The sequence below is a fragment of the Myripristis murdjan genome, chromosome 17 (genome assembly GCF_902150065.1).
Source record: "Myripristis murdjan chromosome 17, fMyrMur1.1, whole genome shotgun sequence".
NCBI classification, from domain to species: Eukaryota; Metazoa; Chordata; class Actinopteri; order Holocentriformes; family Holocentridae; genus Myripristis; species Myripristis murdjan.
Window position 1 is genome coordinate 26,618,228 of NC_043996.1, and position 20,403 is coordinate 26,638,630.

Sequence of the window (20,403 nt, forward strand, 5' to 3'; positions counted from 1 at the left end):
ATGTATTCTCCATTGAGCGTAGTGACAGTGTGATCAACAGCATGGGCTGCGCTGTGGAGCAGAGCGTCTCGCTGTATTGTTACTACATGTGGGATGGATATCTGGGAATTTTTTGCTGGTATATTGATGTGGAAACTTCTGTCCAGATCAGGCCAGATTGACTGCAGAAAACTTCTTAAGACTTGGTACCAAAAAACACCAATAAAATAAGTCGTGGAGCCTTCAAAAATTAAGACTAGGAACCAGGCAGAGTCTTAAGCAGGCAGGTTTATTTTCATTTGAGATCTCAAATGGAAACAAACAGTGAGTCGATCCCTGAGGAAGACTGGCATTCTTAGTTTATACACCTGTTTATATGTCCTCCCAACTCCTGGGTGCCCACCCTCACTATTTTCCTTTTTAGGTAATTTCCTGGGGACCAAAAACCATAGTGTCAGCAATTCTGTTCACACAAAGAGATCAAATATGATCCCAGGAATAGCGGTGTCAGCATTCGATAACAGCTACTAATTAGGCCAGTTTTATCTTGGGTTTGTAGATCCTGGACTCTGGCCGATGCTTTGAGGTCACTTCTAGATAAGATAAGGGCTAATTGGGCACACTCAAAATAGGTCAGGCTTTGATTTGAATGAAAGAAAAACACATACATTTCAATCCATGACATTTGTGGTCAGTGCAGGTGGATGTCTACTCCTTAAAAAGTATTGCTGATCCATTTGAGCCTTATGTCTTCCTCATTAAAAAAGTATCATCAATCCTTTTGAGCCTTATGTCTACTCACTAGAAACTATCACCGATCCTTTTCTGAGCCTTATGTCTACTCACTACCAAGCTACCAAGGTGCAAGACAAATTTCCGACTAGTCTGACAATAAAGTAAAGTGAAGTAAAAAGTATCACCGATCCTTTTGAGCCTCATGTTGCTAGGCCCATGTTCCTTAAAAAGTATCGCCAATGCCAATCTTTTTTAAGCCCTAACGTTTCCAGACTAATGCTGATTTATATTCTTCATTCTGAGCTATCTTATCTTTATTACCTTCTACAGTGTTGGTATTTTTGGGCTCAGAATTACCTCTACAATATCCTTACCTGTATGCGACTTCAAAGATGGCAAAAAAAAGCAATTTCAAAATTTCCTCTGGCAGGTCAGACATACAGCAGCCGGCAGCTAAACAGAGACGCATCTGTGGAGGTGACAGCTTGTGGCACAGACGTCCTGCGATGCTTCGTCTGAGCATTAACTTTCAGAGTTGTGTTGTCTGTCACTTTCCGTAAGACGCCTGTCGAGACGTCTCATAACCGTAAAACAGACACATGCCAGGTGTGCATTTAGCTAATTAGCTAATCCTGATGATGGTGTGCCATAATGCTGCTTTTCTCGCCATAAGGACGCACTCCATGTGCTGAGAGACGGTTTCCGACAACCAGGTCCTTCATGCCTGCATCTGCTCCTCCCTGCCCTGCATCTCCTGGTTACTGCAGCGGATCCACGCCCAGCAGAGCATCGGGGCGTCCTGGTGTCTCTTCAGTCATGTGGGTCTTGTTGCGTTGCTCTTTTTTTCTTACGTGCTGTGAATTCATGAATCACAATTTGTCTAGCTTCTCGTCTAAGACCAATTTTAGACTTCCCTGCCAGGTGCACGAGCCTTGTGATTGCAGGAGGTCACATTTCATCTGAAAATAGTCCAGTTAACAAGACACAGGATGATAATTTTGACAGAAGTTCTGTTCTTTAAGTGAGAATTTCTAGATGGGATTTCATTTGGAACTTCAAAACAGATCCATTTTATGACAGCAAAGGGTGAAAAAAGGTTCATGTGAGCAGAATATTATCAGGCCTGGGTAATGCTTTATTCTCTGTAGTGGAAATTAGGCTAAAGTTTCCACTCTGAAAATGTCAGGGGTACCAAAGTACGCCTCAAACCTTCAATGCCAAAAACAGCCTCAGCAATTAACACGCTTTCCCTCAATTAGTCCGGCACTTCAACAGCGATTTAGTTCCTTTTGTCACGTATCGGCCTCTTGAAGGGAGCTGAGTCGAAAGGATTGGATTTAATTTACAAGGACGTCTTTGTGGTTTTCAGATTAGCATATTTAAGGAAGGTCGAGGCTAAAGAGGATGTTGAAGGAGGCCTGATTGTTGCAGCCAAAGGTCAGTAAACAGGATGTGATGACAAACTGCCGGGGCGTGACCCCTGACCTCTGGGAAAGTGTCTCGGTGATTCCCAGGAGGCTGAGGATGAAAGAAAGCTAAACACACAGAGGCAGTGATCATTAAGCTCTTGTTAGCTGCATCACTAAAGGCCGTAAACATCACAGTATTAGATAGCAGCTCTGGGCTTTGAGCCACGCAGCCTCGACAAACCTCCAGCACAATGGCTGATGTGTGGTGTTTGCAGGTTGGCTCCGGCAGGAATTCACCTCTCAGAGGAAGGAAATTAGCAGCCAGAAGATGTGAGGAGGCGACTGAGCTCAAACGACGGCAGATAATTGGTGTGTCTTGGTGAAAGCTTAGTGAGGACGTCGTTGGGAGTTGAGGCATTGATAATTCTTTCAGGTACAAGGCTTCTGTTGCCTGTGATCTCAGCTTTTTATTTTTTTTCCCACTCGTTCATCTTCCAGTCGAGGCACTCAGACTCTGTCAAATGGGAGATAATTATGAATCACACAGAGCTGAGAGTCTCGCTTAAACACACAATGTGATGTGATTGAATCCAGTCCAGCTCTGCTGATGAGAAGCCTGGTTGGAGACCGACGGCCCATGATGCACTGCTCCGTTTCATTACAGCGGCGGGCTGCCATTGGCTGGTTTCAGGTGATGCGGTGAGGCGATGATCTCTGTGATTCCTGTGAAGGACGGCAAACCTTTGCTCCGCTCTTCTCTGTGAACGTCGTCAGATCGTTGTGGACGGTCTGATTTTTACTTTGCGCTGATGATCAGAAGCTCAACTTGATCATTAAGTCTCTTTTCACAGAGCAGCTGGTATCACAGAGTCTCAGCCAATCATCTGCTGTCTTCTGTGAAGAAAACTGAAACCTTGATTCAGCTTTTGCTTTTTCCACTCTTTTACTTTGTGCTGTGGATGTGAAGCTCAGCTTGACACCATGAAGCCTGCATGCCCACCAAACTCTTTGCAGTGCTGAGAGTTTAACACGGGCTGAGTGCTCATTTGAAATATACAGATATTTCACCTTTCAGCAGAACAACAGCCGACATTTTCCACCTGCTCAGCTGTGATAAATAACAAAGAGGAGCCCTGTCTGTCTTCACAGTGAAACTGTACACCAGCAGACTGTCACCGGCTAGTTTCAGATAAACCACTGCGCTAATTCATCCATTCATTCTCTGTATTCAGTTCAAATCAACAAGATGCTTAATACCTCTGAGCCCGGGGTCGACAAAAGAGGCTAGAGTGTTTGTTTAAGAGCACTTAAACAAGGTCTTAATTACTGTTCACAATATTCATTCAATCACAATTAAAGTTTTGAACTGGTGACTGTCACCATAGCAGCGGCAGCTTTCATTTTAATAGATATTCATTAGTCAGAGGGAGAGGGAGAGAAAAAGATGACAGAGTGTGAGATGTTTTTGGCCGGGTCAGTGCGTTAATTAATTGCACCGTGACATCAAAGTAATATTCAACAGCTAATTAGTCTTGGAGGAACATAAATGAGCTGAACTGAATAAATGACCTGCCGAGTCAAGGAGCATCAAGACGTGTCGTCACGTCACTGTTTAAAAGATGGAAGAGAGAGAGAGAGGGAAGAAGGAGAAAAGAGAAGGGACTTTTTATTCTTTTTTTTTTTAAAGGATGATCAATGACACACCTGTTTCATTTGTGGCTCAGGTCCAAACCATCGCACGGTCTCCTCTCTTTTCCTCTTCCCCTCTCTCTCTCTCTCCATAATGTGCCTCCCTCTCTCGTCCCTCTGTGGCTCTCAGATTACCATAGCATATTATTTGCCGCTGTGGTCCTGGACGAGAAATAATCCATTAACCCTGTGAACCTGGAGCCAGTGAAGCACAAACAGCTCCATCATGATTCAGTGGAGTCATTAGAGCCTCCATTACTTCCACCCGCTGTAGTTTTGCCCCTGCAGACGATCAGCAGCAGCAACTCAAATAGCCTGTGGACTAAACAAGCATGTCTTCAGTTATTGAGAAGGATCTCATTACAGCGGAGACATTCAGCTCTCTGTAACGGAGCTCACAGACACACAGAGGCACACTTCAGCCCATTAAGATGCTGAGTAAACAGATGATTGGTGACATTTGGATGGCGAGTCTGAGACCGACCTGAACGGTGAGGAACTGTCCAAATAGCAAATTATCAAATGATACAGTGGCTTGACCTTTAGAGTCTGAGAGGAAGCCACTAGCAGGAAATGAGGTGTTTAAACCGGCGGCGGGTTTCACCTTCTGCCTCAGCTCAGAGTCGGTTTAGGAGTCTGAGCATCGCGGCTGTCGGCTCTGACGGGGCTGAAGAGGAATCCGACACGAAGGAGCGAAAAGGACATGACAGCCAAGAAGTCGGCGTCGAGGTTTAAAGAGCAACATGTCTTTCTACAGGGAGGCTGTTGAACAAGGTTTCATCATCAAAGCGTCATGAAATCTGGTTTATCTGATGTCTGCTTTACAGGATGAAAAATGTAATTTTTTTCTCTTTTGACAGTTTGATCGTGAACTTGGCCACTGGAGAAACAGCAGCAGAGAAAAGGAGGGCTGAGGAAACAGAAACACACTGCTGCTGTATGGAAATGCCTTCACCTGTTGTGGAATTGAGGTCAAAGCATTCATGGGGTTTGTTTTGTTCAGGAAATGTGAAAACACATCAGCTGTGAATGCAAGAATACCCCGTGGCATTTTACTACAGCTTACACCTATTCACTCCCTCTCTCAGGTAATGGATGTTTACATGGGAGGAAGAATAGTTTACTAAGATCAGCAGGAGATTGGCTGAGAGGAAACAAGAGTCAGCCGCGACAGGAAGGAGTCCTGTGGAGGAAAAGGAGCGACACCGAAAGGGAGAGAGAGAGAGAAAAAAAGAGATGCCGAAGAGAGATAGACATGGACAGAGAGACAGTCAGACAGACAGATGGAGAGAGAGAGAGAGAGAGAGAGAGAGAGAGAGGGGCAGACAGCAGGAGGAAATTACATCTGTGAAGGAGAAACTTAATTTAAATAGGGAAATGTAGCCCGAGGCCGCGCTAAATGCATTAAGAGTTACTGAAGAGCAGGAAATTATGTTATTACCAAGAAGTGCGAAGTAGGTTATTAGAAATGAATAATTGTCCAAATGTATATGGGCAATTTCCTTTTATAGGTCTGGGTGCTGAAACCACTACAGCAACACAAGAAATGATATTAAACCTTCTGGCCAGCCGGATTTCAGCGCTCTCTGATCTCAGCAGCCACATTTTTTCTTACATTTCAGGCTTTTAGTTTTCATCCAGAGCCGCTTGCAGTGAAGTGAAAGGGCAGGTTGGGGGTTCAACAAGTCTGACACCGACTGCAAGAGCTGGTCTCTGTTTTCAGCTCATGGTAGGAATGCATCAAGGCTCGTCTTTCCCAGGCATGCTGACGTCTGATTGGAGCACTTCCTCTGTATAAAGAGTAGATCACAGCATTGTTGTTACCTGGAGCAACAAGTGAGTGTTCCTGCTGAGCCGCCTCTTCAAAAGGTGGTCGGCACAGGACATCAAAGCAGGATTAGTGCCAGTATCACCAAATGTAACTGCAACACTGCACATTTCAAGCCCCGACATTTGTCACACTCACATACTCAGCATGTTTTTTTTGTTTTTTTTAGTCCACTCAAACACCTGACACACAGAGACTTATAGGTGAGAGGTTGCCCTGTGTTTGTGCAGTGATCCATGCTCAGCCTTTGCTCCTAATAGCAGGTTCACTGCTTGTTCTCCTGCTTGTGAACTCGGACATCCATTCGTTTTCTTTCCATGTCCAGTAATCTGCAAACAGGCGCTGCGTCCTGCTGCAGGTCCAGTCCGCTGAACCTCTCCTCCTCATGTCCGACCAGTGAAGCTCCACACTGAGGCAGCTTCTCTCTTTTAGCGGCGTTTTGTTCCAGCTGAGAGGAGCTGTCAGTCACAGCCGACGGGCCGGAGACGCTCAGAGGTTGTTAGGACTCTGAGGCCTCCTGCTGTGAAGCTCAGGGTCTAATATCACGCTCCACAGCGCTCTGCAGAGCTCCACAGCTGGACGCACGCTGAGAAAAAAATCTGTCAAACAGTCATTCAGACAGACAGACAGTTCGGTAGTAGAGGCTCAGAGAGGAAAATACCCTCATAATTGAAACTTTTTGTCAAGCCATGTTAACCACCGCCTCTATGTAAAATAGCCGTGACAGCTGCAGTTTTATGGGAAGAAAATGTACTTCATTCATTTCAGGTTTGAGCATTTCAAGAACTCCTTTTAATCTATGCAATAAGTCGAATACATATACATATATATATATATATATATATATATATATATATATATATATATTTATATCAGCAGAGCTCCAAGCTGCTCCCTGCAGGGTTTGTAGTTTGGTGGCACCTGTGGCAGTATGTGGTAACTCTTCAGTGTCTTGTTTTGTTTTTTGCCACCAAATTCCCATGAATCCTCCCCTGTCTTCCAGCGATAGGGACGATCCACGGAAACAGTTGGGTGAACAAAGCAAAATGTTTTCAAGCTGATTATCGCTCTGTTTCTTTTTGCAGTGAGACTTACCACAGATGTAATTATTTCTCTGTGGATGGCTGAAGGCCAAGGCGGTGAAGCTGATCCCTGCAGAGCCGTGGCTGCCACGCTGCGCTGCCCGTAGTCCGTCCAAAACAGCCTGCGGATCTCTGTCGTGGTGGTTTAACTCACCAACATGCTCACCATGTACCGACAGTGGAGTTTTGCTTTTATCAGCCAAGACACATTATCAGATTGAAAGCAAGGGCGATATTTGTTAACACAGACATTTAATTTTGTATGTCACTGGCCCCAAACCACTATGGAACTTAAGCACTCTATTTAAAGGACTTTTGGGCGCCCCCTGGTGGCTCACCTGGTTGAGTGTGTCCCGCATATCAAGGCTAATTGCGAGCCAAGCCATTTGCTGCATGACATCTCCTCCTTCCCTATTGTATCTTTTTACTATCACTGTCAAATAAAGCAGAAGTACCAAAAAAATAAATAAATAAATAAATAAAATCTTGTTACCTTTAAAACAGACATCAATAGGTAATCTTGGTTAAATTGCACATTTTCTGGGCCTGAAGAGGTTCAACTGAATGCTTGAGTATTTTTAGTTGAGAGTTTTCTATGTTCTGTCTTTTGCTGCTCTGTACACAGAAAACATTTACCCCCCTGCTGTTCTCTGTTGTCACTCTTCTTCATCATTACTGCTCACAGAACAAGAGTACAGTACTTTTCATTTAAAACAAACAAACAAACAAACAAACAAAAAAATAAAAAATATCTGTGGTACAAATTGAAGTGATATTGTTAGACAGTGACCCTCTGATCACTCTCCTTCTCAGAGAAGCAAAAACCAACTCCACTTCACTGAGAAAAGTTGAATTTGAATGAAGACAGACCAGAAAAAATGATGTAAAAACACTTACTGTAAGTCCTTAAGCACATGGACAACAAATTAGAAGTATTTATTCTTACCAATTTATTTTGCTCAGCCCTGAAACATGTGGAAAATTAATTTGAAGTGCTAATTTTCTAAAGTACTTTCAGGGTAATTAAGCATATTCAGTGCCTGAGGTTTTACAGACCAGCCTGTTTGTGCCCGTGAGAACACTGCTCACTGTACTCAAACTGAATCTAAAGTTATAATAATAAATAATAAAATTACATCATTGTGACTGTGATTTATTGGCATGGCTTTCGTGGTCTGCATCTCCCAAACGTAACAATGAGGAAACTCCAGACTTACAGTGATGTTTGTTTAAAATAACTTGTTTAAAGTGAAAATAGATTGAATATTTGGAAGGGAAAAAATGCATTTATCACTGTTTTGTGTTAATCATGCACCCAACTCATAATTACAGCACCTGAAAGAGGATGGTCAGTCTGCAAGTGTGACCTGTGAGAAAATATCGATATATAAAAATACATATTTTTTTAAATCAATTTTGTGTGATTCAATACAAAATAAACTTCATTATATGCAGTAATGTGGAGTTTGTGGACTGTAAAACTGAATACTATTCATTGGTACAAAGTTCTGGTAACACCTTATAATAACCATCATTAATAAATAGTAACTGATAGTTAATTCAACTAGAGTCAATAGTTATTTTTCAGTTAACAAATAAAAAAATGATCATTAATACTGTTTACTTATTACATAGTGAGCTAATTATTAATGGTATATTGTTGCACATATTATAACATTTTATATACTGTATTAAGTATTTGTTAGTGATTAACAAATAATTTGTAAACCTTTAAGAAATAGTTTGTAAAACATCTACAAATATTACATAGATGGACCAGATATTTGTACCACCTTGTTAATGGGTAATAACTGGTTCATAAACCATCTATAAACATTATTTGTATGGCTTATAAGGTTGCAACTGATGATTATAATATCTTAATAATTAGTGGTGAAATAATTGGAAAAAAAAAAAAAAACTGGCTCATTTACATGAACCTACAACAGTTCAATTTGTGCTTTCTTTAATTTCTCCTGTCTAAATGTTTTATTTTTCTTCTTTTGTAGTTCTGATCAAAACTTTCCTTGCTGTTTTTTGGGAGGATGTTTCACGGTTTTGGTGCTTTGTGACAACATTCTCTCTGCCGTCTTGTTTGACTACAGAATGTTAAGAGGCCCGTGTGCGGGGGCCCTGAGAGCGTGTGTTGCTGCATCACATGAATTTTGAGTTGATAACGGTGCCAATCTCTGCCGAGCTGTGCAGATGGAAATGCAGGCGCACACGCGTACACACTTTTGGGATTTAATTTCCAACAATTAGAGCTATCATACTTTAACAAGATGCTGCAGGCGCTCTGATGGTAAACAAGATTATGCATTCAAATGTCTTGGCTGTGTTGATCAGCGAGAGACAAAATGCCGCTGCAGTCCACCGTCAACACGTTTTAAAACTTGTTGCGCTGCTGCTGGCTCAATGTTTTTCTCTGGACATGTTTTTCACCACATGAAGTAAAAGACTTAGGTCTGGATACCTTTTACAAATATTACAATGAATCTAATTTTTGTGCTATGCTGGGTTGCAGGTTTAAATGTTAAAAATAGGTCTGCATAGTTGATCAGTGTGATAAAAAGAGCGGTGTTAAGCAGGCGTGTTTGATTTGGCGGCTCACACAGTCATGAGGGATTGCACTCATCCTTTGCATCATGCGCAACTCTTTTTCTACACTTAAGCTTTCCATTCTCCAGCAAGCCGGCATATGCTTGCCTTCAACTGGCCCTAGTCAGACTGGAGGTGATTTTCTCGATAGGGTCTTCATAGCAACATTGGGCAGGTCGCTGACCCACATCCTCATTAGCCTTAAGTTGCCACACCGCATTTTTTGCACTATTTGATTGTTTTTATATTTTGCACTGTCTGTACCGTGGGTAAGGTCAGAGTGAAACGTTTTTTGTTTTTTTTTCGATTCTCTGTATGTCTGGCACATAACTGCAGAATTCACAATAAAGCATCTTGAATCTTGAATCTTACTGCTACAGAGAGCCATGGCCTCAGACTTGGAGGTGTTGATCCTCATCCCGACCGCTTCACACTCAGCTGTAAACCGTCCCAATGCATGCTGAAGCCAACTGGAGAGAGGCAATTTTGTGAAGCCAACTGGACCCCATCATCGGCAAAAAAACAAACAAAAACAAAATAACCCCACACACAGAAACGCAGTTTCAGCTCTGGTGAAGAAAGACCACAGAAGCGATTTTGACAACGACCCCGCTCGCAGCCAGGGTGTCACAGCTGGGCCTGTTTCAGGTTGGTGGAGAAGGCCCGCCCTGCCAGCTGAAATGCCATCTCTGCGCACTGGCTGTTGCAGGAAAAGCCTGTGCTGCATTGGCCGGGAATCGAACCCGGGCCTCCCGCGTGGCAGGCGAGAATTCTACCACTGAACCACCAATGCTGGAACGTACGGGTCAGCTGAGCGAAAAAGCGCAGCGGCGTAGGGCAAAAGACTGGAGCCGCAATCAACTTTTGCTGCGACGCAACCCGATGTCACGCTGCATTGGCCAGTCGCGTAGCCGGCAACCACGCCGAGCCGGCAGACAGCGGACAGACGGGCAATGTTTAGTTGCCCCCACTGGGAGGCTCCGGTACGGTAGCTCTGAAAAAAATTCAGCAAGCCAGTAGATGCCATATCCGTTGCTAGGTCTTCCTACCGCTAGCGGGGGTCTTGCACTTACACATCTACAAGACCATCAGCATTTCTTAATTAATTCTCTCGTTTTTGATTATTTATGTCTTCGCTTCTTGTTTATGTACGCCTTCGCTTATTTATTAGTTTACTTATGTATGTCTTTATTTTTACAGAAGACAATATGCGCCATTCCTGATTATCTACAAAGCCCAAATTCATGTCTTGAGCACCGCTGCCCCCTGCTGGCTGAGGTCAGTAATAGTGGGTCTACATTCATTTCTTCGGCATGGCCTTCTGCGTGTTTTCGGGGTGAGATTTTCACCTCCTCCGATGCGAAAAGCAAGCTCTTCTCCCCGTCGGGGAATTGAACCCCGGTCTCCCGCGTGACAGGCGGGGATACTAACCACTATACTAACGAGGAGACACATGGGGAGCCGGGCGGGGCCACGTCCCATCTCACAGCTCATTCAATTCCGCTTCCAGTCATCGCTCTCTTCAGGTTCTCGTTCAGGTCATGCCCACACTACGCTGCGTCACTTTGCAAACGCTTCTCTTTTGCTCCGCTTGAGCCTTCCATTCTTCACCAAGCCGGCATCTCATACTCACGAAGATGGAACTTATCAAAGATGGTCTCCAAGGTGTGGAAACCTGGGAACACGGGCCTGGCGTTTTTGGGGCCATGGGGTAAGCTGTGCTTTCTGGAAACAATGCCATAAGATCGCCATGTGGCCTAACAAATGCCCGTGCGTTGCGTTGGGCGGAGGCTATGTAGAGCTTAAGTCGCGGGACTTTGTGAACGTTTGAGCATTTCAGCGTGGACACTGGGCTCTTGGAAACGTGGGGGAAAGCAAAAAGTGCGGTACAGCGTGGACGGAAGAGCCAAAGGGCATTTTCGGATTTCGCTGGCTGGGAGCGGACATGGCCGCAGATTGAGCATCTTGGCCTTGTCCACGTTAGCCCAGGTTTGGCTGTAAAGCCACAATAAGGCTGTTTCCGCCCGGTTTCGAACCGGGGACCTTTCGCGTGTTAGGCGAACGTGATAACCACTACACTACGGAAACCCGGGTGCCAGCGAGCTGTGCGCCTCTGGGAAAATGGACAATGGCAGTCCTACACGTACGCGGTGCATGTGCGTAAGACGGCCGATCGCTTGTGTGCTTGACTTCGCAGCGACGGGTAGGGGTTCTCAGCGCAGCCGGTCCCCAGGACTCACAGGTGGTCATTTGAGTGGGTCCCCGATAGCGTCAGTGTTTTCTGACAAATTGTAGCGTTAAACCCGTGTGTCATGTTACTGGGTTACGATTCTGTTCGCTGTCTGGGGGGAAGAGAGGCCCACTTTGAGTGTTGTGTTTGCGAAGCGCAACGACAAATCCTACTTATTCTGTCTTCAGACGCACACTCTGGGGGCTCCGGACCCTGCCTGCCTTCTTGCTGCTATAAAGCTGAAATAAGGTTGTTTCCGCCCGGTTTCGAACCGGGGACCTTTCGCGTGTGAGGCGAACGTGATAACCACTACACTACGGAAACCTGCGACGCAGCCCAACCGTGTCTCTGAGAAAATTGATGTAGACAGTCCTCTGTGACAGAATGCCTGTCACTTGTAAGCTTGCCTTCAACTGGCCCTAGTCGGACTCCAGGTGATTTTCTCGACAGGGTCTTCTGCTACAGAGAGCCGTGGCCTCAGACTTGGAGGTGTTGATCCTCATCCCGACCGCTTCACATTCAGCTGTGAACCGTCCCAATGCATGCTGAAGCCAACTGGAGGGAGGCAACTTTGGACCCCATCGTCGGCAAAAAAACAAACAAAAACAAACTAAAGCCACACACAGAAACGCTGTTTCAGCTCTGGTGAAGAAAGACCACAGAAGCGATTTTGACAACGACCCCGCTCGCAGCCAGGGTGTCACAGCTGGGCCTGTTTCAGGTTGGTGGAGAAGGCCCGCCCTGCCAGCTGAAATGCCATCTCTGCGCACCGGCTGTTGCAGGAAAAGCCTGTGCTGCATTGGCCGGGAATCGAACCCGGGCCTCCCGCGTGGCAGGCGAGAATTCTACCACTGAACCACCAATGCTGGAACGTACGGGTCAGCTGAGCGAAAAAGCGCAGCGGCGTAGGGCAAAAGACTGGAGCCGCAATCAACTTTTGCTGCGACGCAACCCGATGTCACGCTGCATTGGCCAGTCGCGTAGCCGGCAACCACGCCGAGCCGGCAGACAGCGGACAGACGGGCAATGTTTAGTTGCCCCCACTGGGAGGCTCCGGTACGGTAGCTCTGAAAAAAATTCAGCAAGCCAGTAGATGCCATATCCGTTGCTAGGTCTTCCTACCGCTAGCGGGGGTCTTGCACTTACACATCTACAAGACCATCAGCATTTCTTAATTAATTCTCTCGTTTTTGATTATTTATGTCTTCGCTTCTTGTTTATGTACGCCTTCGCTTCTTGTTTATGTACGCCTTCGCTTATTTATTAGTTTACTTATGTATGTCTTTATTTTTACAGAAGACAATATGCGCCATTCCTGATTATCTACAAAGCCCAAATTCATGTCTTGAGCACCGCTGCCCCCTGCTGGCTGAGGTCAGTAATAGTGGGTCTACATTCATTTCTTCGGCATGGCCTTCTGCGTGTTTTCGGGGTGAGATTTTCACCTCCTCCGATGCGAAAAGCAAGCTCTTCTCCCCGTCGGGGAATTGAACCCCGGTCTCCCGCGTGACAGGCGGGGATACTAACCACTATACTAACGAGGAGACACATGGGGAGCCGGGCGGGGCCACGTCCCATCTCACAGCTCATTCAATTCCGCTTCCAGTCATCGCTCTCTTCAGGTTCTCGTTCAGGTCATGCCCACACTACGCTGCGTCACTTTGCAAACGCTTCTCTTTTGCTCCGCTTGAGCCTTCCATTCTTCACCAAGCCGGCATCTCATACTCACGAAGATGGAACTTATCAAAGATGGTCTCCAAGGTGTGGAAACCTGGGAACACGGGCCTGGCGTTTTTGGGGCCATGGGGTAAGCTGTGCTTTCTGGAAACAATGCCATAAGATCGCCATGTGGCCTAACAATGCCCGTGCGTTGCGTTGGGCGGAGGCTATGTAGAGCTTAAGTCGCGGGACTTTGTGAACGTTTGAGCATTTCAGCGTGGACACTGGGCTCTTGGAAACGTGGGGGAAAGCAAAAAGTGCGGTACAGCGTGGACGGAAGAGCCAAAGGGCATTTTCGGATTTCGCTGGCTGGGAGCGGACATGGCCGCAGATTGAGCATCTTGGCCTTGTCCACGTTAGCCCAGGTTTGGCTGTAAAGCCACAATAAGGCTGTTTCCGCCCGGTTTCGAACCGGGGACCTTTCGCGTGTTAGGCGAACGTGATAACCACTACACTACGGAAACCCGGGTGCCAGCGAGCTGTGCGCCTCTGGGAAAATGGACATCGGCAGTCCTACACGTACGCGGTGCATGTGCGTAAGACGGCCGATCGCTTGTGTGCTTGACTTCGCAGCGACGGGAAGGGGTTCTCAGCGCAGCCGGTCCCCAGGACTCACAGGTGGTCATTTGAGTGGGTCCCCGATAGCGTCAGTGTTTTCTGACAAATTGTAGCGTTAAACCCGTGTGTCATGTTACTGGGTTACGATTCTGTTCGCTGTCTGGGGGGAAGAGAGGCCCACTTTGAGTGTTGTGTTTGCGAAGCGCAACGACAAATCCTACTTATTCTGTCTTCAGACGCACACTCTGGGGGCTCCGGACCCTGCCTGCCTTCTTGCTGCTATAAAGCTGAAATAAGGTTGTTTCCGCCCGGTTTCGAACCGGGGACCTTTCGCGTGTGAGGCGAACGTGATAACCACTACACTACGGAAACCTGCGACGCAGCCCAACCGTGTCTCTGAGAAAATTGATGTAGACAGTCCTCTGTGACAGAATGCCTGTCACTTGTAAGCTTGCCTTCAACTGGCCCTAGTCGGACTCCAGGTGATTTTCTCGACAGGGTCTTCTGCTACAGAGAGCCGTGGCCTCAGACTTGGAGGTGTTGATCCTCATCCCGACCGCTTCACATTCAGCTGTGAACCGTCCCAATGCATGCTGAAGCCAACTGGAGGGAGGCAACTTTGGACCCCATCGTCGGCAAAAAAACAAACAAAAACAAACTAAAGCCACACACAGAAACGCTGTTTCAGCTCTGGTGAAGAAAGACCACAGAAGCGATTTTGACAACGACCCCGCTCGCAGCCAGGGTGTCACAGCTGGGCCTGTTTCAGGTTGGTGGAGAAGGCCCGCCCTGCCAGCTGAAATGCCATCTCTGCGCACTGGCTGTTGCAGGAAAAGCCTGTGCTGCATTGGCCGGGAATCGAACCCGGGCCTCCCGCGTGGCAGGCGAGAATTCTACCACTGAACCACCAATGCTGGAACGTACGGGTCAGCTGAGCGAAAAAGCGCAGCGGCGTAGGGCAAAAGACTGGAGCCGCAATCAACTTTTGCTGCGACGCAACCCGATGTCACGCTGCATTGGCCAGTCGCGTAGCCGGCAACCACGCCGAGCCGGCAGACAGCGGACAGACGGGCAATGTTTAGTTGCCCCCACTGGGAGGCTCCGGTACGGTAGCTCTGAAAAAAATTCAGCAAGCCAGTAGATGCCATATCCGTTGCTAGGTCTTCCTACCGCTAGCGGGGGTCTTGCACTTACACATCTACAAGACCATCAGCATTTCTTAATTAATTCTCTCGTTTTTGATTATTTATGTCTTCGCTTCTTGTTTATGTACGCCTTCGCTTCTTGTTTATGTACGCCTTCGCTTATTTATTAGTTTACTTATGTATGTCTTTATTTTTACAGAAGACAATATGCGCCATTCCTGATTATCTACAAAGCCCAAATTCATGTCTTGAGCACCGCTGCCCCCTGCTGGCTGAGGTCAGTAATAGTGGGTCTACATTCATTTCTTCGGCATGGCCTTCTGCGTGTTTTCGGGGTGAGATTTTCACCTCCTCCGATGCGAAAAGCAAGCTCTTCTCCCCGTCGGGAATTGAACCCCGGTCTCCCGCGTGACAGGCGGGGATACTAACCACTATACTAACGAGGAGACACATGGGGAGCCGGGCGGGGCCACGTCCCATCTCACAGCTCATTCAATTCCGCTTCCAGTCATCGCTCTCTTCAGGTTCTCGTTCAGGTCATGCCCACACTACGCTGCGTCACTTTGCAAACGCTTCTCTTTTGCTCCGCTTGAGCCTTCCATTCTTCACCAAGCCGGCATCTCATACTCACGAAGATGGAACTTATCAAAGATGGTCTCCAAGGTGTGGAAACCTGGGAACACGGGCCTGGCGTTTTTGGGGCCATGGGGTAAGCTGTGCTTTCTGGAAACAATGCCATAAGATCGCCATGTGGCCTAACAAATGCCCGTGCGTTGCGTTGGGCGGAGGCTATGTAGAGCTTAAGTCGCGGGACTTTGTGAACGTTTGAGCATTTCAGCGTGGACACTGGGCTCTTGGAAACGTGGGGGAAAGCAAAAAGTGCGGTACAGCGTGGACGGAAGAGCCAAAGGGCATTTTCGGATTTCGCTGGCTGGGAGCGGACATGGCCGCAGATTGAGCATCTTGGCCTTGTCCACGTTAGCCCAGGTTTGGCTGTAAAGCCACAATAAGGCTGTTTCCGCCCGGTTTCGAACCGGGGACCTTTCGCGTGTTAGGCGAACGTGATAACCACTACACTACGGAAACCCGGGTGCCAGCGAGCTGTGCGCCTCTGGGAAAATGGACATCGGCAGTCCTACACGTACGCGGTGCATGTGCGTAAGACGGCCGATCGCTTGTGTGCTTGACTTCGCAGCGACGGGAAGGGGTTCTCAGCGCAGCCGGTCCCCAGGACTCACAGGTGGTCATTTGAGTGGGTCCCCGATAGCGTCAGTGTTTTCTGACAAATTGTAGCGTTAAACCCGTGTGTCATGTTACTGGGTTACGATTCTGTTCGCTGTCTGGGGGGAAGAGAGGCCCACTTTGAGTGTTGTGTTTGCGAAGCGCAACGACAAATCCTACTTATTCTGTCTTCAGACGCACACTCTGGGGGCTCCGGACCCTGCCTGCCTTCTTGCTGCTATAAAGCTGAAATAAGGTTGTTTCCGCCCGGTTTCGAACCGGGGACCTTTCGCGTGTGAGGCGAACGTGATAACCACTACACTACGGAAACCTGCGACGCAGCCCAACCGTGTCTCTGAGAAAATTGATGTAGACAGTCCTCTGTGACAGAATGCCTGTCACTTGTAAGCTTGCCTTCAACTGGCCCTAGTCGGACTCCAGGTGATTTTCTCGACAGGGTCTTCTGCTACAGAGAGCCGTGGCCTCAGACTTGGAGGTGTTGATCCTCATCCCGACCGCTTCACATTCAGCTGTGAACCGTCCCAATGCATGCTGAAGCCAACTGGAGGGAGGCAACTTTGGACCCCATCGTCGGCAAAAAAACAAACAAAAACAAACTAAAGCCACACACAGAAACGCTGTTTCAGCTCTGGTGAAGAAAGACCACAGAAGCGATTTTGACAACGACCCCGCTCGCAGCCAGGGTGTCACAGCTGGGCCTGTTTCAGGTTGGTGGAGAAGGCCCGCCCTGCCAGCTGAAATGCCATCTCTGCGCACTGGCTGTTGCAGGAAAAGCCTGTGCTGCATTGGCCGGGAATCGAACCCGGGCCTCCCGCGTGGCAGGCGAGAATTCTACCACTGAACCACCAATGCTGGAACGTACGGGTCAGCTGAGCGAAAAAGCGCAGCGGCGTAGGGCAAAACACTGGAGCCGCAATCAACTTTTGCTGCGACGCAACCCGATGTCACGCTGCATTGGCCAGTCGCGTAGCCGGCAACCACGCCGAGCCGGCAGACAGCGGACAGACGGGCAATGTTTAGTTGCCCCCACTGGGAGGCTCCGGTACGGTAGCTCTGAAAAAAATTCAGCAAGCCAGTAGATGCCATATCCGTTGCTAGGTCTTCCTACCGCTAGCGGGGGTCTTGCACTTACACATCTACAAGACCATCAGCATTTCTTAATTAATTCTCTCGTTTTTGATTATTTATGTCTTCGCTTCTTGTTTATGTACGCCTTCGCTTCTTGTTTATGTACGCCTTCGCTTATTTATTAGTTTACTTATGTATGTCTTTATTTTTACAGAAGACAATATGCGCCATTCCTGATTATCTACAAAGCCCAAATTCATGTCTTGAGCACCGCTGCCCCCTGCTGGCTGAGGTCAGTAATAGTGGGTCTACATTCATTTCTTCGGCATGGCCTTCTGCGTGTTTTCGGGGTGAGATTTTCACCTCCTCCGATGCGAAAAGCAAGCTCTTCTCCCCGTCGGGGAATTGAACCCCGGTCTCCCGCGTGACAGGCGGGGATACTAACCACTATACTAACGAGGAGACACATGGGGAGCCGGGCGGGGCCACGTCCCATCTCACAGCTCATTCAATTCCGCTTCCAGTCATCGCTCTCTTCAGGTTCTCGTTCAGGTCATGCCCACACTACGCTGCGTCACTTTGCAAACGCTTCTCTTTTGCTCCGCTTGAGCCTTCCATTCTTCACCAAGCCGGCATCTCATACTCACGAAGATGGAACTTATCAAAGATGGTCTCCAAGGTGTGGAAACCTGGGAACACGGGCCTGGCGTTTTTGGGGCCATGGGGTAAGCTGTGCTTTCTGGAAACAATGCCATAAGATCGCCATGTGGCCTAACAAATGCCCGTGCGTTGCGTTGGGCGGAGGCTATGTAGAGCTTAAGTCGCGGGACTTTGTGAACGTTTGAGCATTTCAGCGTGGACACTGGGCTCTTGGAAACGTGGGGGAAAGCAAAAAGTGCGGTACAGCGTGGACGGAAGAGCCAAAGGGCATTTTCGGATTTCGCTGGCTGGGAGCGGACATGGCCGCAGATTGAGCATCTTGGCCTTGTCCACGTTAGCCCAGGTTTGGCTGTAAAGCCACAATAAGGCTGTTTCCGCCCGGTTTCGAACCGGGGACCTTTCGCGTGTTAGGCGAACGTGATAACCACTACACTACGGAAACCCGGGTGCCAGCGAGCTGTGCGCCTCTGGGAAAATGGACATCGGCAGTCCTACACGTACGCGGTGCATGTGCGTAAGACGGCCGATCGCTTGTGTGCTTGACTTCGCAGCGACGGGAAGGGGTTCTCAGCGCAGCCGGTCCCCAGGACTCACAGGTGGTCATTTGAGTGGGTCCCCGATAGCGTCAGTGTTTTCTGACAAATTGTAGCGTTAAACCCGTGTGTCATGTTACTGGGTTACGATTCTGTTCGCTGTCTGGGGGGAAGAGAGGCCCACTTTGAGTGTTGTGTTTGCGAAGCGCAACGACAAATCCTACTTATTCTGTCTTCAGACGCACACTCTGGGGGCTCCGGACCCTGCCTGCCTTCTTGCTGCTATAAAGCTGAAATAAGGTTGTTTCCGCCCGGTTTCGAACCGGGGACCTTTCGCGTGTGAGGCGAACGTGATAACCACTACACTACGGAAACCTGCGACGCAGCCCAACCGTGTCTCTGAGAAAATTGATGTAGACAGTCCTCTGTGACAGAATGCCTGTCACTTGTAAGCTTGCCTTCAACTGGCCCTAGTCGGACTCCAGGTGATTTTCTCGACAGGGTCTTCTGCTACAGAGAGCCGTGGCCTCAGACTTGGAGGTGTTGATCCTCATCCCGACCGCTTCACATTCAGCTGTGAACCGTCCCAATGCATGCTGAAGCCAACTGGAGGGAGGCAACTTTGGACCCCATCGTCGGCAAAAAAACAAACAAAAACAAACTAAAGCCACACACAGAAACGCTGTTTCAGCTCTGGTGAAGAAAGACCACAGAAGCGATTTTGACAACGACCCCGCTCGCAGCCAGGGTGTCACAGCTGGGCCTGTTTCAGGTTGGTGGAGAAGGCCCGCCCTGCCAGCTGAAATGCCATCTCTGCGCACTGGCTGTTGCAGGAAAAGCCTGTGCTGCATTGGCCGGGAATCGAACCCGGGCCTCCCGCGTGGCAGGCGAGAATTCTACCACTGAACCACCAATGCTGGAACGTACGGGTCAGCTGAGCGAAAAAGCGCAGCGGCGTAGGGCAAAAGACTGGAGCCGCAATCAACTTTTGCTGCGACGCAACCCGATGTCACGCTGCATTGGCCAGTCGCGTAGCCGGCAACCACGCCGAGCCGGCAGACAGCGGACAGACGGGCAATGTTTAGTTGCCCCCACTGGGAGGCTCCGGTACGGTAGCTCTGAAAAAAATTCAGCAAGCCAGTAGATGCCATATCCGTTGCTAGGTCTTCCTACCGCTAGCGGGGGTCTTGCACTTACACATCTACAAGACCATCAGCATTTCTTAATTAATTCTCTCGTTTTTGATTATTTATGTCTTCGCTTCTTGTTTATGTACGCCTTCGCTTCTTGTTTATGTACGCCTTCGCTTATTTATTAGTTTACTTATGTATGTCTTTATTTTTACAGAAGACAATATGCGCCATTCCTGATTATCTACAAAGCCCAAATTCATGTCTTGAGCACCGCTGCCCCCTGCTGGCTGAGGTCAGTAATAGTGGGTCTACATTCATTTCTTCGGCATGGCCTTCTGCGTGTTTTCGGGGTGAGATTTTCACCTCCTCCGATGCGAAAAGCAAGCTCTTCTCCCCGTCGGGGAATTGAACCCCGGTCTCCCGCGTGACAGGCGGGGATACTAACCACTATACTAACGAGGAGACACATGGGGAGCCGGGCGGGGCCACGTCCCATCTCACAGCTCATTCAATTCCGCTTCCAGTCATCGCTCTCTTCAGGTTCTCGTTCAGGTCATGCCCACACTACGCTGCGTCACTTTGCAAACGCTTCTCTTTTGCTCCGCTTGAGCCTTCCATTCTTCACCAAGCCGGCATCTCATACTCACGAAGATGGAACTTATCAAAGATGGTCTCCAAGGTGTGGAAACCTGGGAACACGGGCCTGGCGTTTTTGGGGCCATGGGGTAAGCTGTGCTTTCTGGAAACAATGCCATAAGATCGCCATGTGGCCTAACAAATGCCCGTGCGTTGCGT

At 48.1% G+C, this 20,403-nt stretch overlaps 18 non-coding genes across 18 annotated transcripts; all 18 read right to left on the reverse strand.

The window, feature by feature from the left end:
* Positions 1-10,042: 10,042 nt before the first annotated feature.
* trnag-gcc (transfer RNA glycine (anticodon GCC)) lies at positions 10,043-10,113 on the reverse strand. The gene has a single exon. It is a non-coding gene; the product is annotated as a tRNA-Gly (tRNA).
* Positions 10,114-10,696: 583 nt separating this feature from the next.
* On the reverse strand, positions 10,697-10,768 carry trnad-guc (transfer RNA aspartic acid (anticodon GUC)). Its single transcript has one exon. It is a non-coding gene; the product is annotated as a tRNA-Asp (tRNA).
* Positions 10,769-11,335: 567 nt separating this feature from the next.
* On the reverse strand, positions 11,336-11,408 carry trnav-aac (transfer RNA valine (anticodon AAC)). The gene has a single exon. It is a non-coding gene; the product is annotated as a tRNA-Val (tRNA).
* A 393-nt stretch (positions 11,409-11,801) lies between these two features.
* Positions 11,802-11,874, reverse strand: trnav-cac (transfer RNA valine (anticodon CAC)). Its single transcript has one exon. It is a non-coding gene; the product is annotated as a tRNA-Val (tRNA).
* Positions 11,875-12,345: 471 nt separating this feature from the next.
* On the reverse strand, positions 12,346-12,416 carry trnag-gcc (transfer RNA glycine (anticodon GCC)). Its single transcript has one exon. It is a non-coding gene; the product is annotated as a tRNA-Gly (tRNA).
* Positions 12,417-13,022: 606 nt separating this feature from the next.
* On the reverse strand, positions 13,023-13,094 carry trnad-guc (transfer RNA aspartic acid (anticodon GUC)). The gene has a single exon. It is a non-coding gene; the product is annotated as a tRNA-Asp (tRNA).
* Positions 13,095-13,660: 566 nt separating this feature from the next.
* On the reverse strand, positions 13,661-13,733 carry trnav-aac (transfer RNA valine (anticodon AAC)). The gene has a single exon. It is a non-coding gene; the product is annotated as a tRNA-Val (tRNA).
* Positions 13,734-14,126: 393 nt separating this feature from the next.
* trnav-cac (transfer RNA valine (anticodon CAC)) lies at positions 14,127-14,199 on the reverse strand. Its single transcript has one exon. It is a non-coding gene; the product is annotated as a tRNA-Val (tRNA).
* Positions 14,200-14,670: 471 nt separating this feature from the next.
* trnag-gcc (transfer RNA glycine (anticodon GCC)) lies at positions 14,671-14,741 on the reverse strand. Its single transcript has one exon. It is a non-coding gene; the product is annotated as a tRNA-Gly (tRNA).
* Positions 14,742-15,347: 606 nt separating this feature from the next.
* trnad-guc (transfer RNA aspartic acid (anticodon GUC)) lies at positions 15,348-15,418 on the reverse strand. The gene has a single exon. It is a non-coding gene; the product is annotated as a tRNA-Asp (tRNA).
* A 567-nt stretch (positions 15,419-15,985) lies between these two features.
* On the reverse strand, positions 15,986-16,058 carry trnav-aac (transfer RNA valine (anticodon AAC)). Its single transcript has one exon. It is a non-coding gene; the product is annotated as a tRNA-Val (tRNA).
* Positions 16,059-16,451: 393 nt separating this feature from the next.
* On the reverse strand, positions 16,452-16,524 carry trnav-cac (transfer RNA valine (anticodon CAC)). The gene has a single exon. It is a non-coding gene; the product is annotated as a tRNA-Val (tRNA).
* Positions 16,525-16,995: 471 nt separating this feature from the next.
* Positions 16,996-17,066, reverse strand: trnag-gcc (transfer RNA glycine (anticodon GCC)). Its single transcript has one exon. It is a non-coding gene; the product is annotated as a tRNA-Gly (tRNA).
* Positions 17,067-17,672: 606 nt separating this feature from the next.
* Positions 17,673-17,744, reverse strand: trnad-guc (transfer RNA aspartic acid (anticodon GUC)). The gene has a single exon. It is a non-coding gene; the product is annotated as a tRNA-Asp (tRNA).
* A 567-nt stretch (positions 17,745-18,311) lies between these two features.
* On the reverse strand, positions 18,312-18,384 carry trnav-aac (transfer RNA valine (anticodon AAC)). Its single transcript has one exon. It is a non-coding gene; the product is annotated as a tRNA-Val (tRNA).
* Positions 18,385-18,777: 393 nt separating this feature from the next.
* On the reverse strand, positions 18,778-18,850 carry trnav-cac (transfer RNA valine (anticodon CAC)). Its single transcript has one exon. It is a non-coding gene; the product is annotated as a tRNA-Val (tRNA).
* A 471-nt stretch (positions 18,851-19,321) lies between these two features.
* trnag-gcc (transfer RNA glycine (anticodon GCC)) lies at positions 19,322-19,392 on the reverse strand. The gene has a single exon. It is a non-coding gene; the product is annotated as a tRNA-Gly (tRNA).
* A 606-nt stretch (positions 19,393-19,998) lies between these two features.
* trnad-guc (transfer RNA aspartic acid (anticodon GUC)) lies at positions 19,999-20,070 on the reverse strand. The gene has a single exon. It is a non-coding gene; the product is annotated as a tRNA-Asp (tRNA).
* Positions 20,071-20,403: the final 333 nt, after the last annotated feature.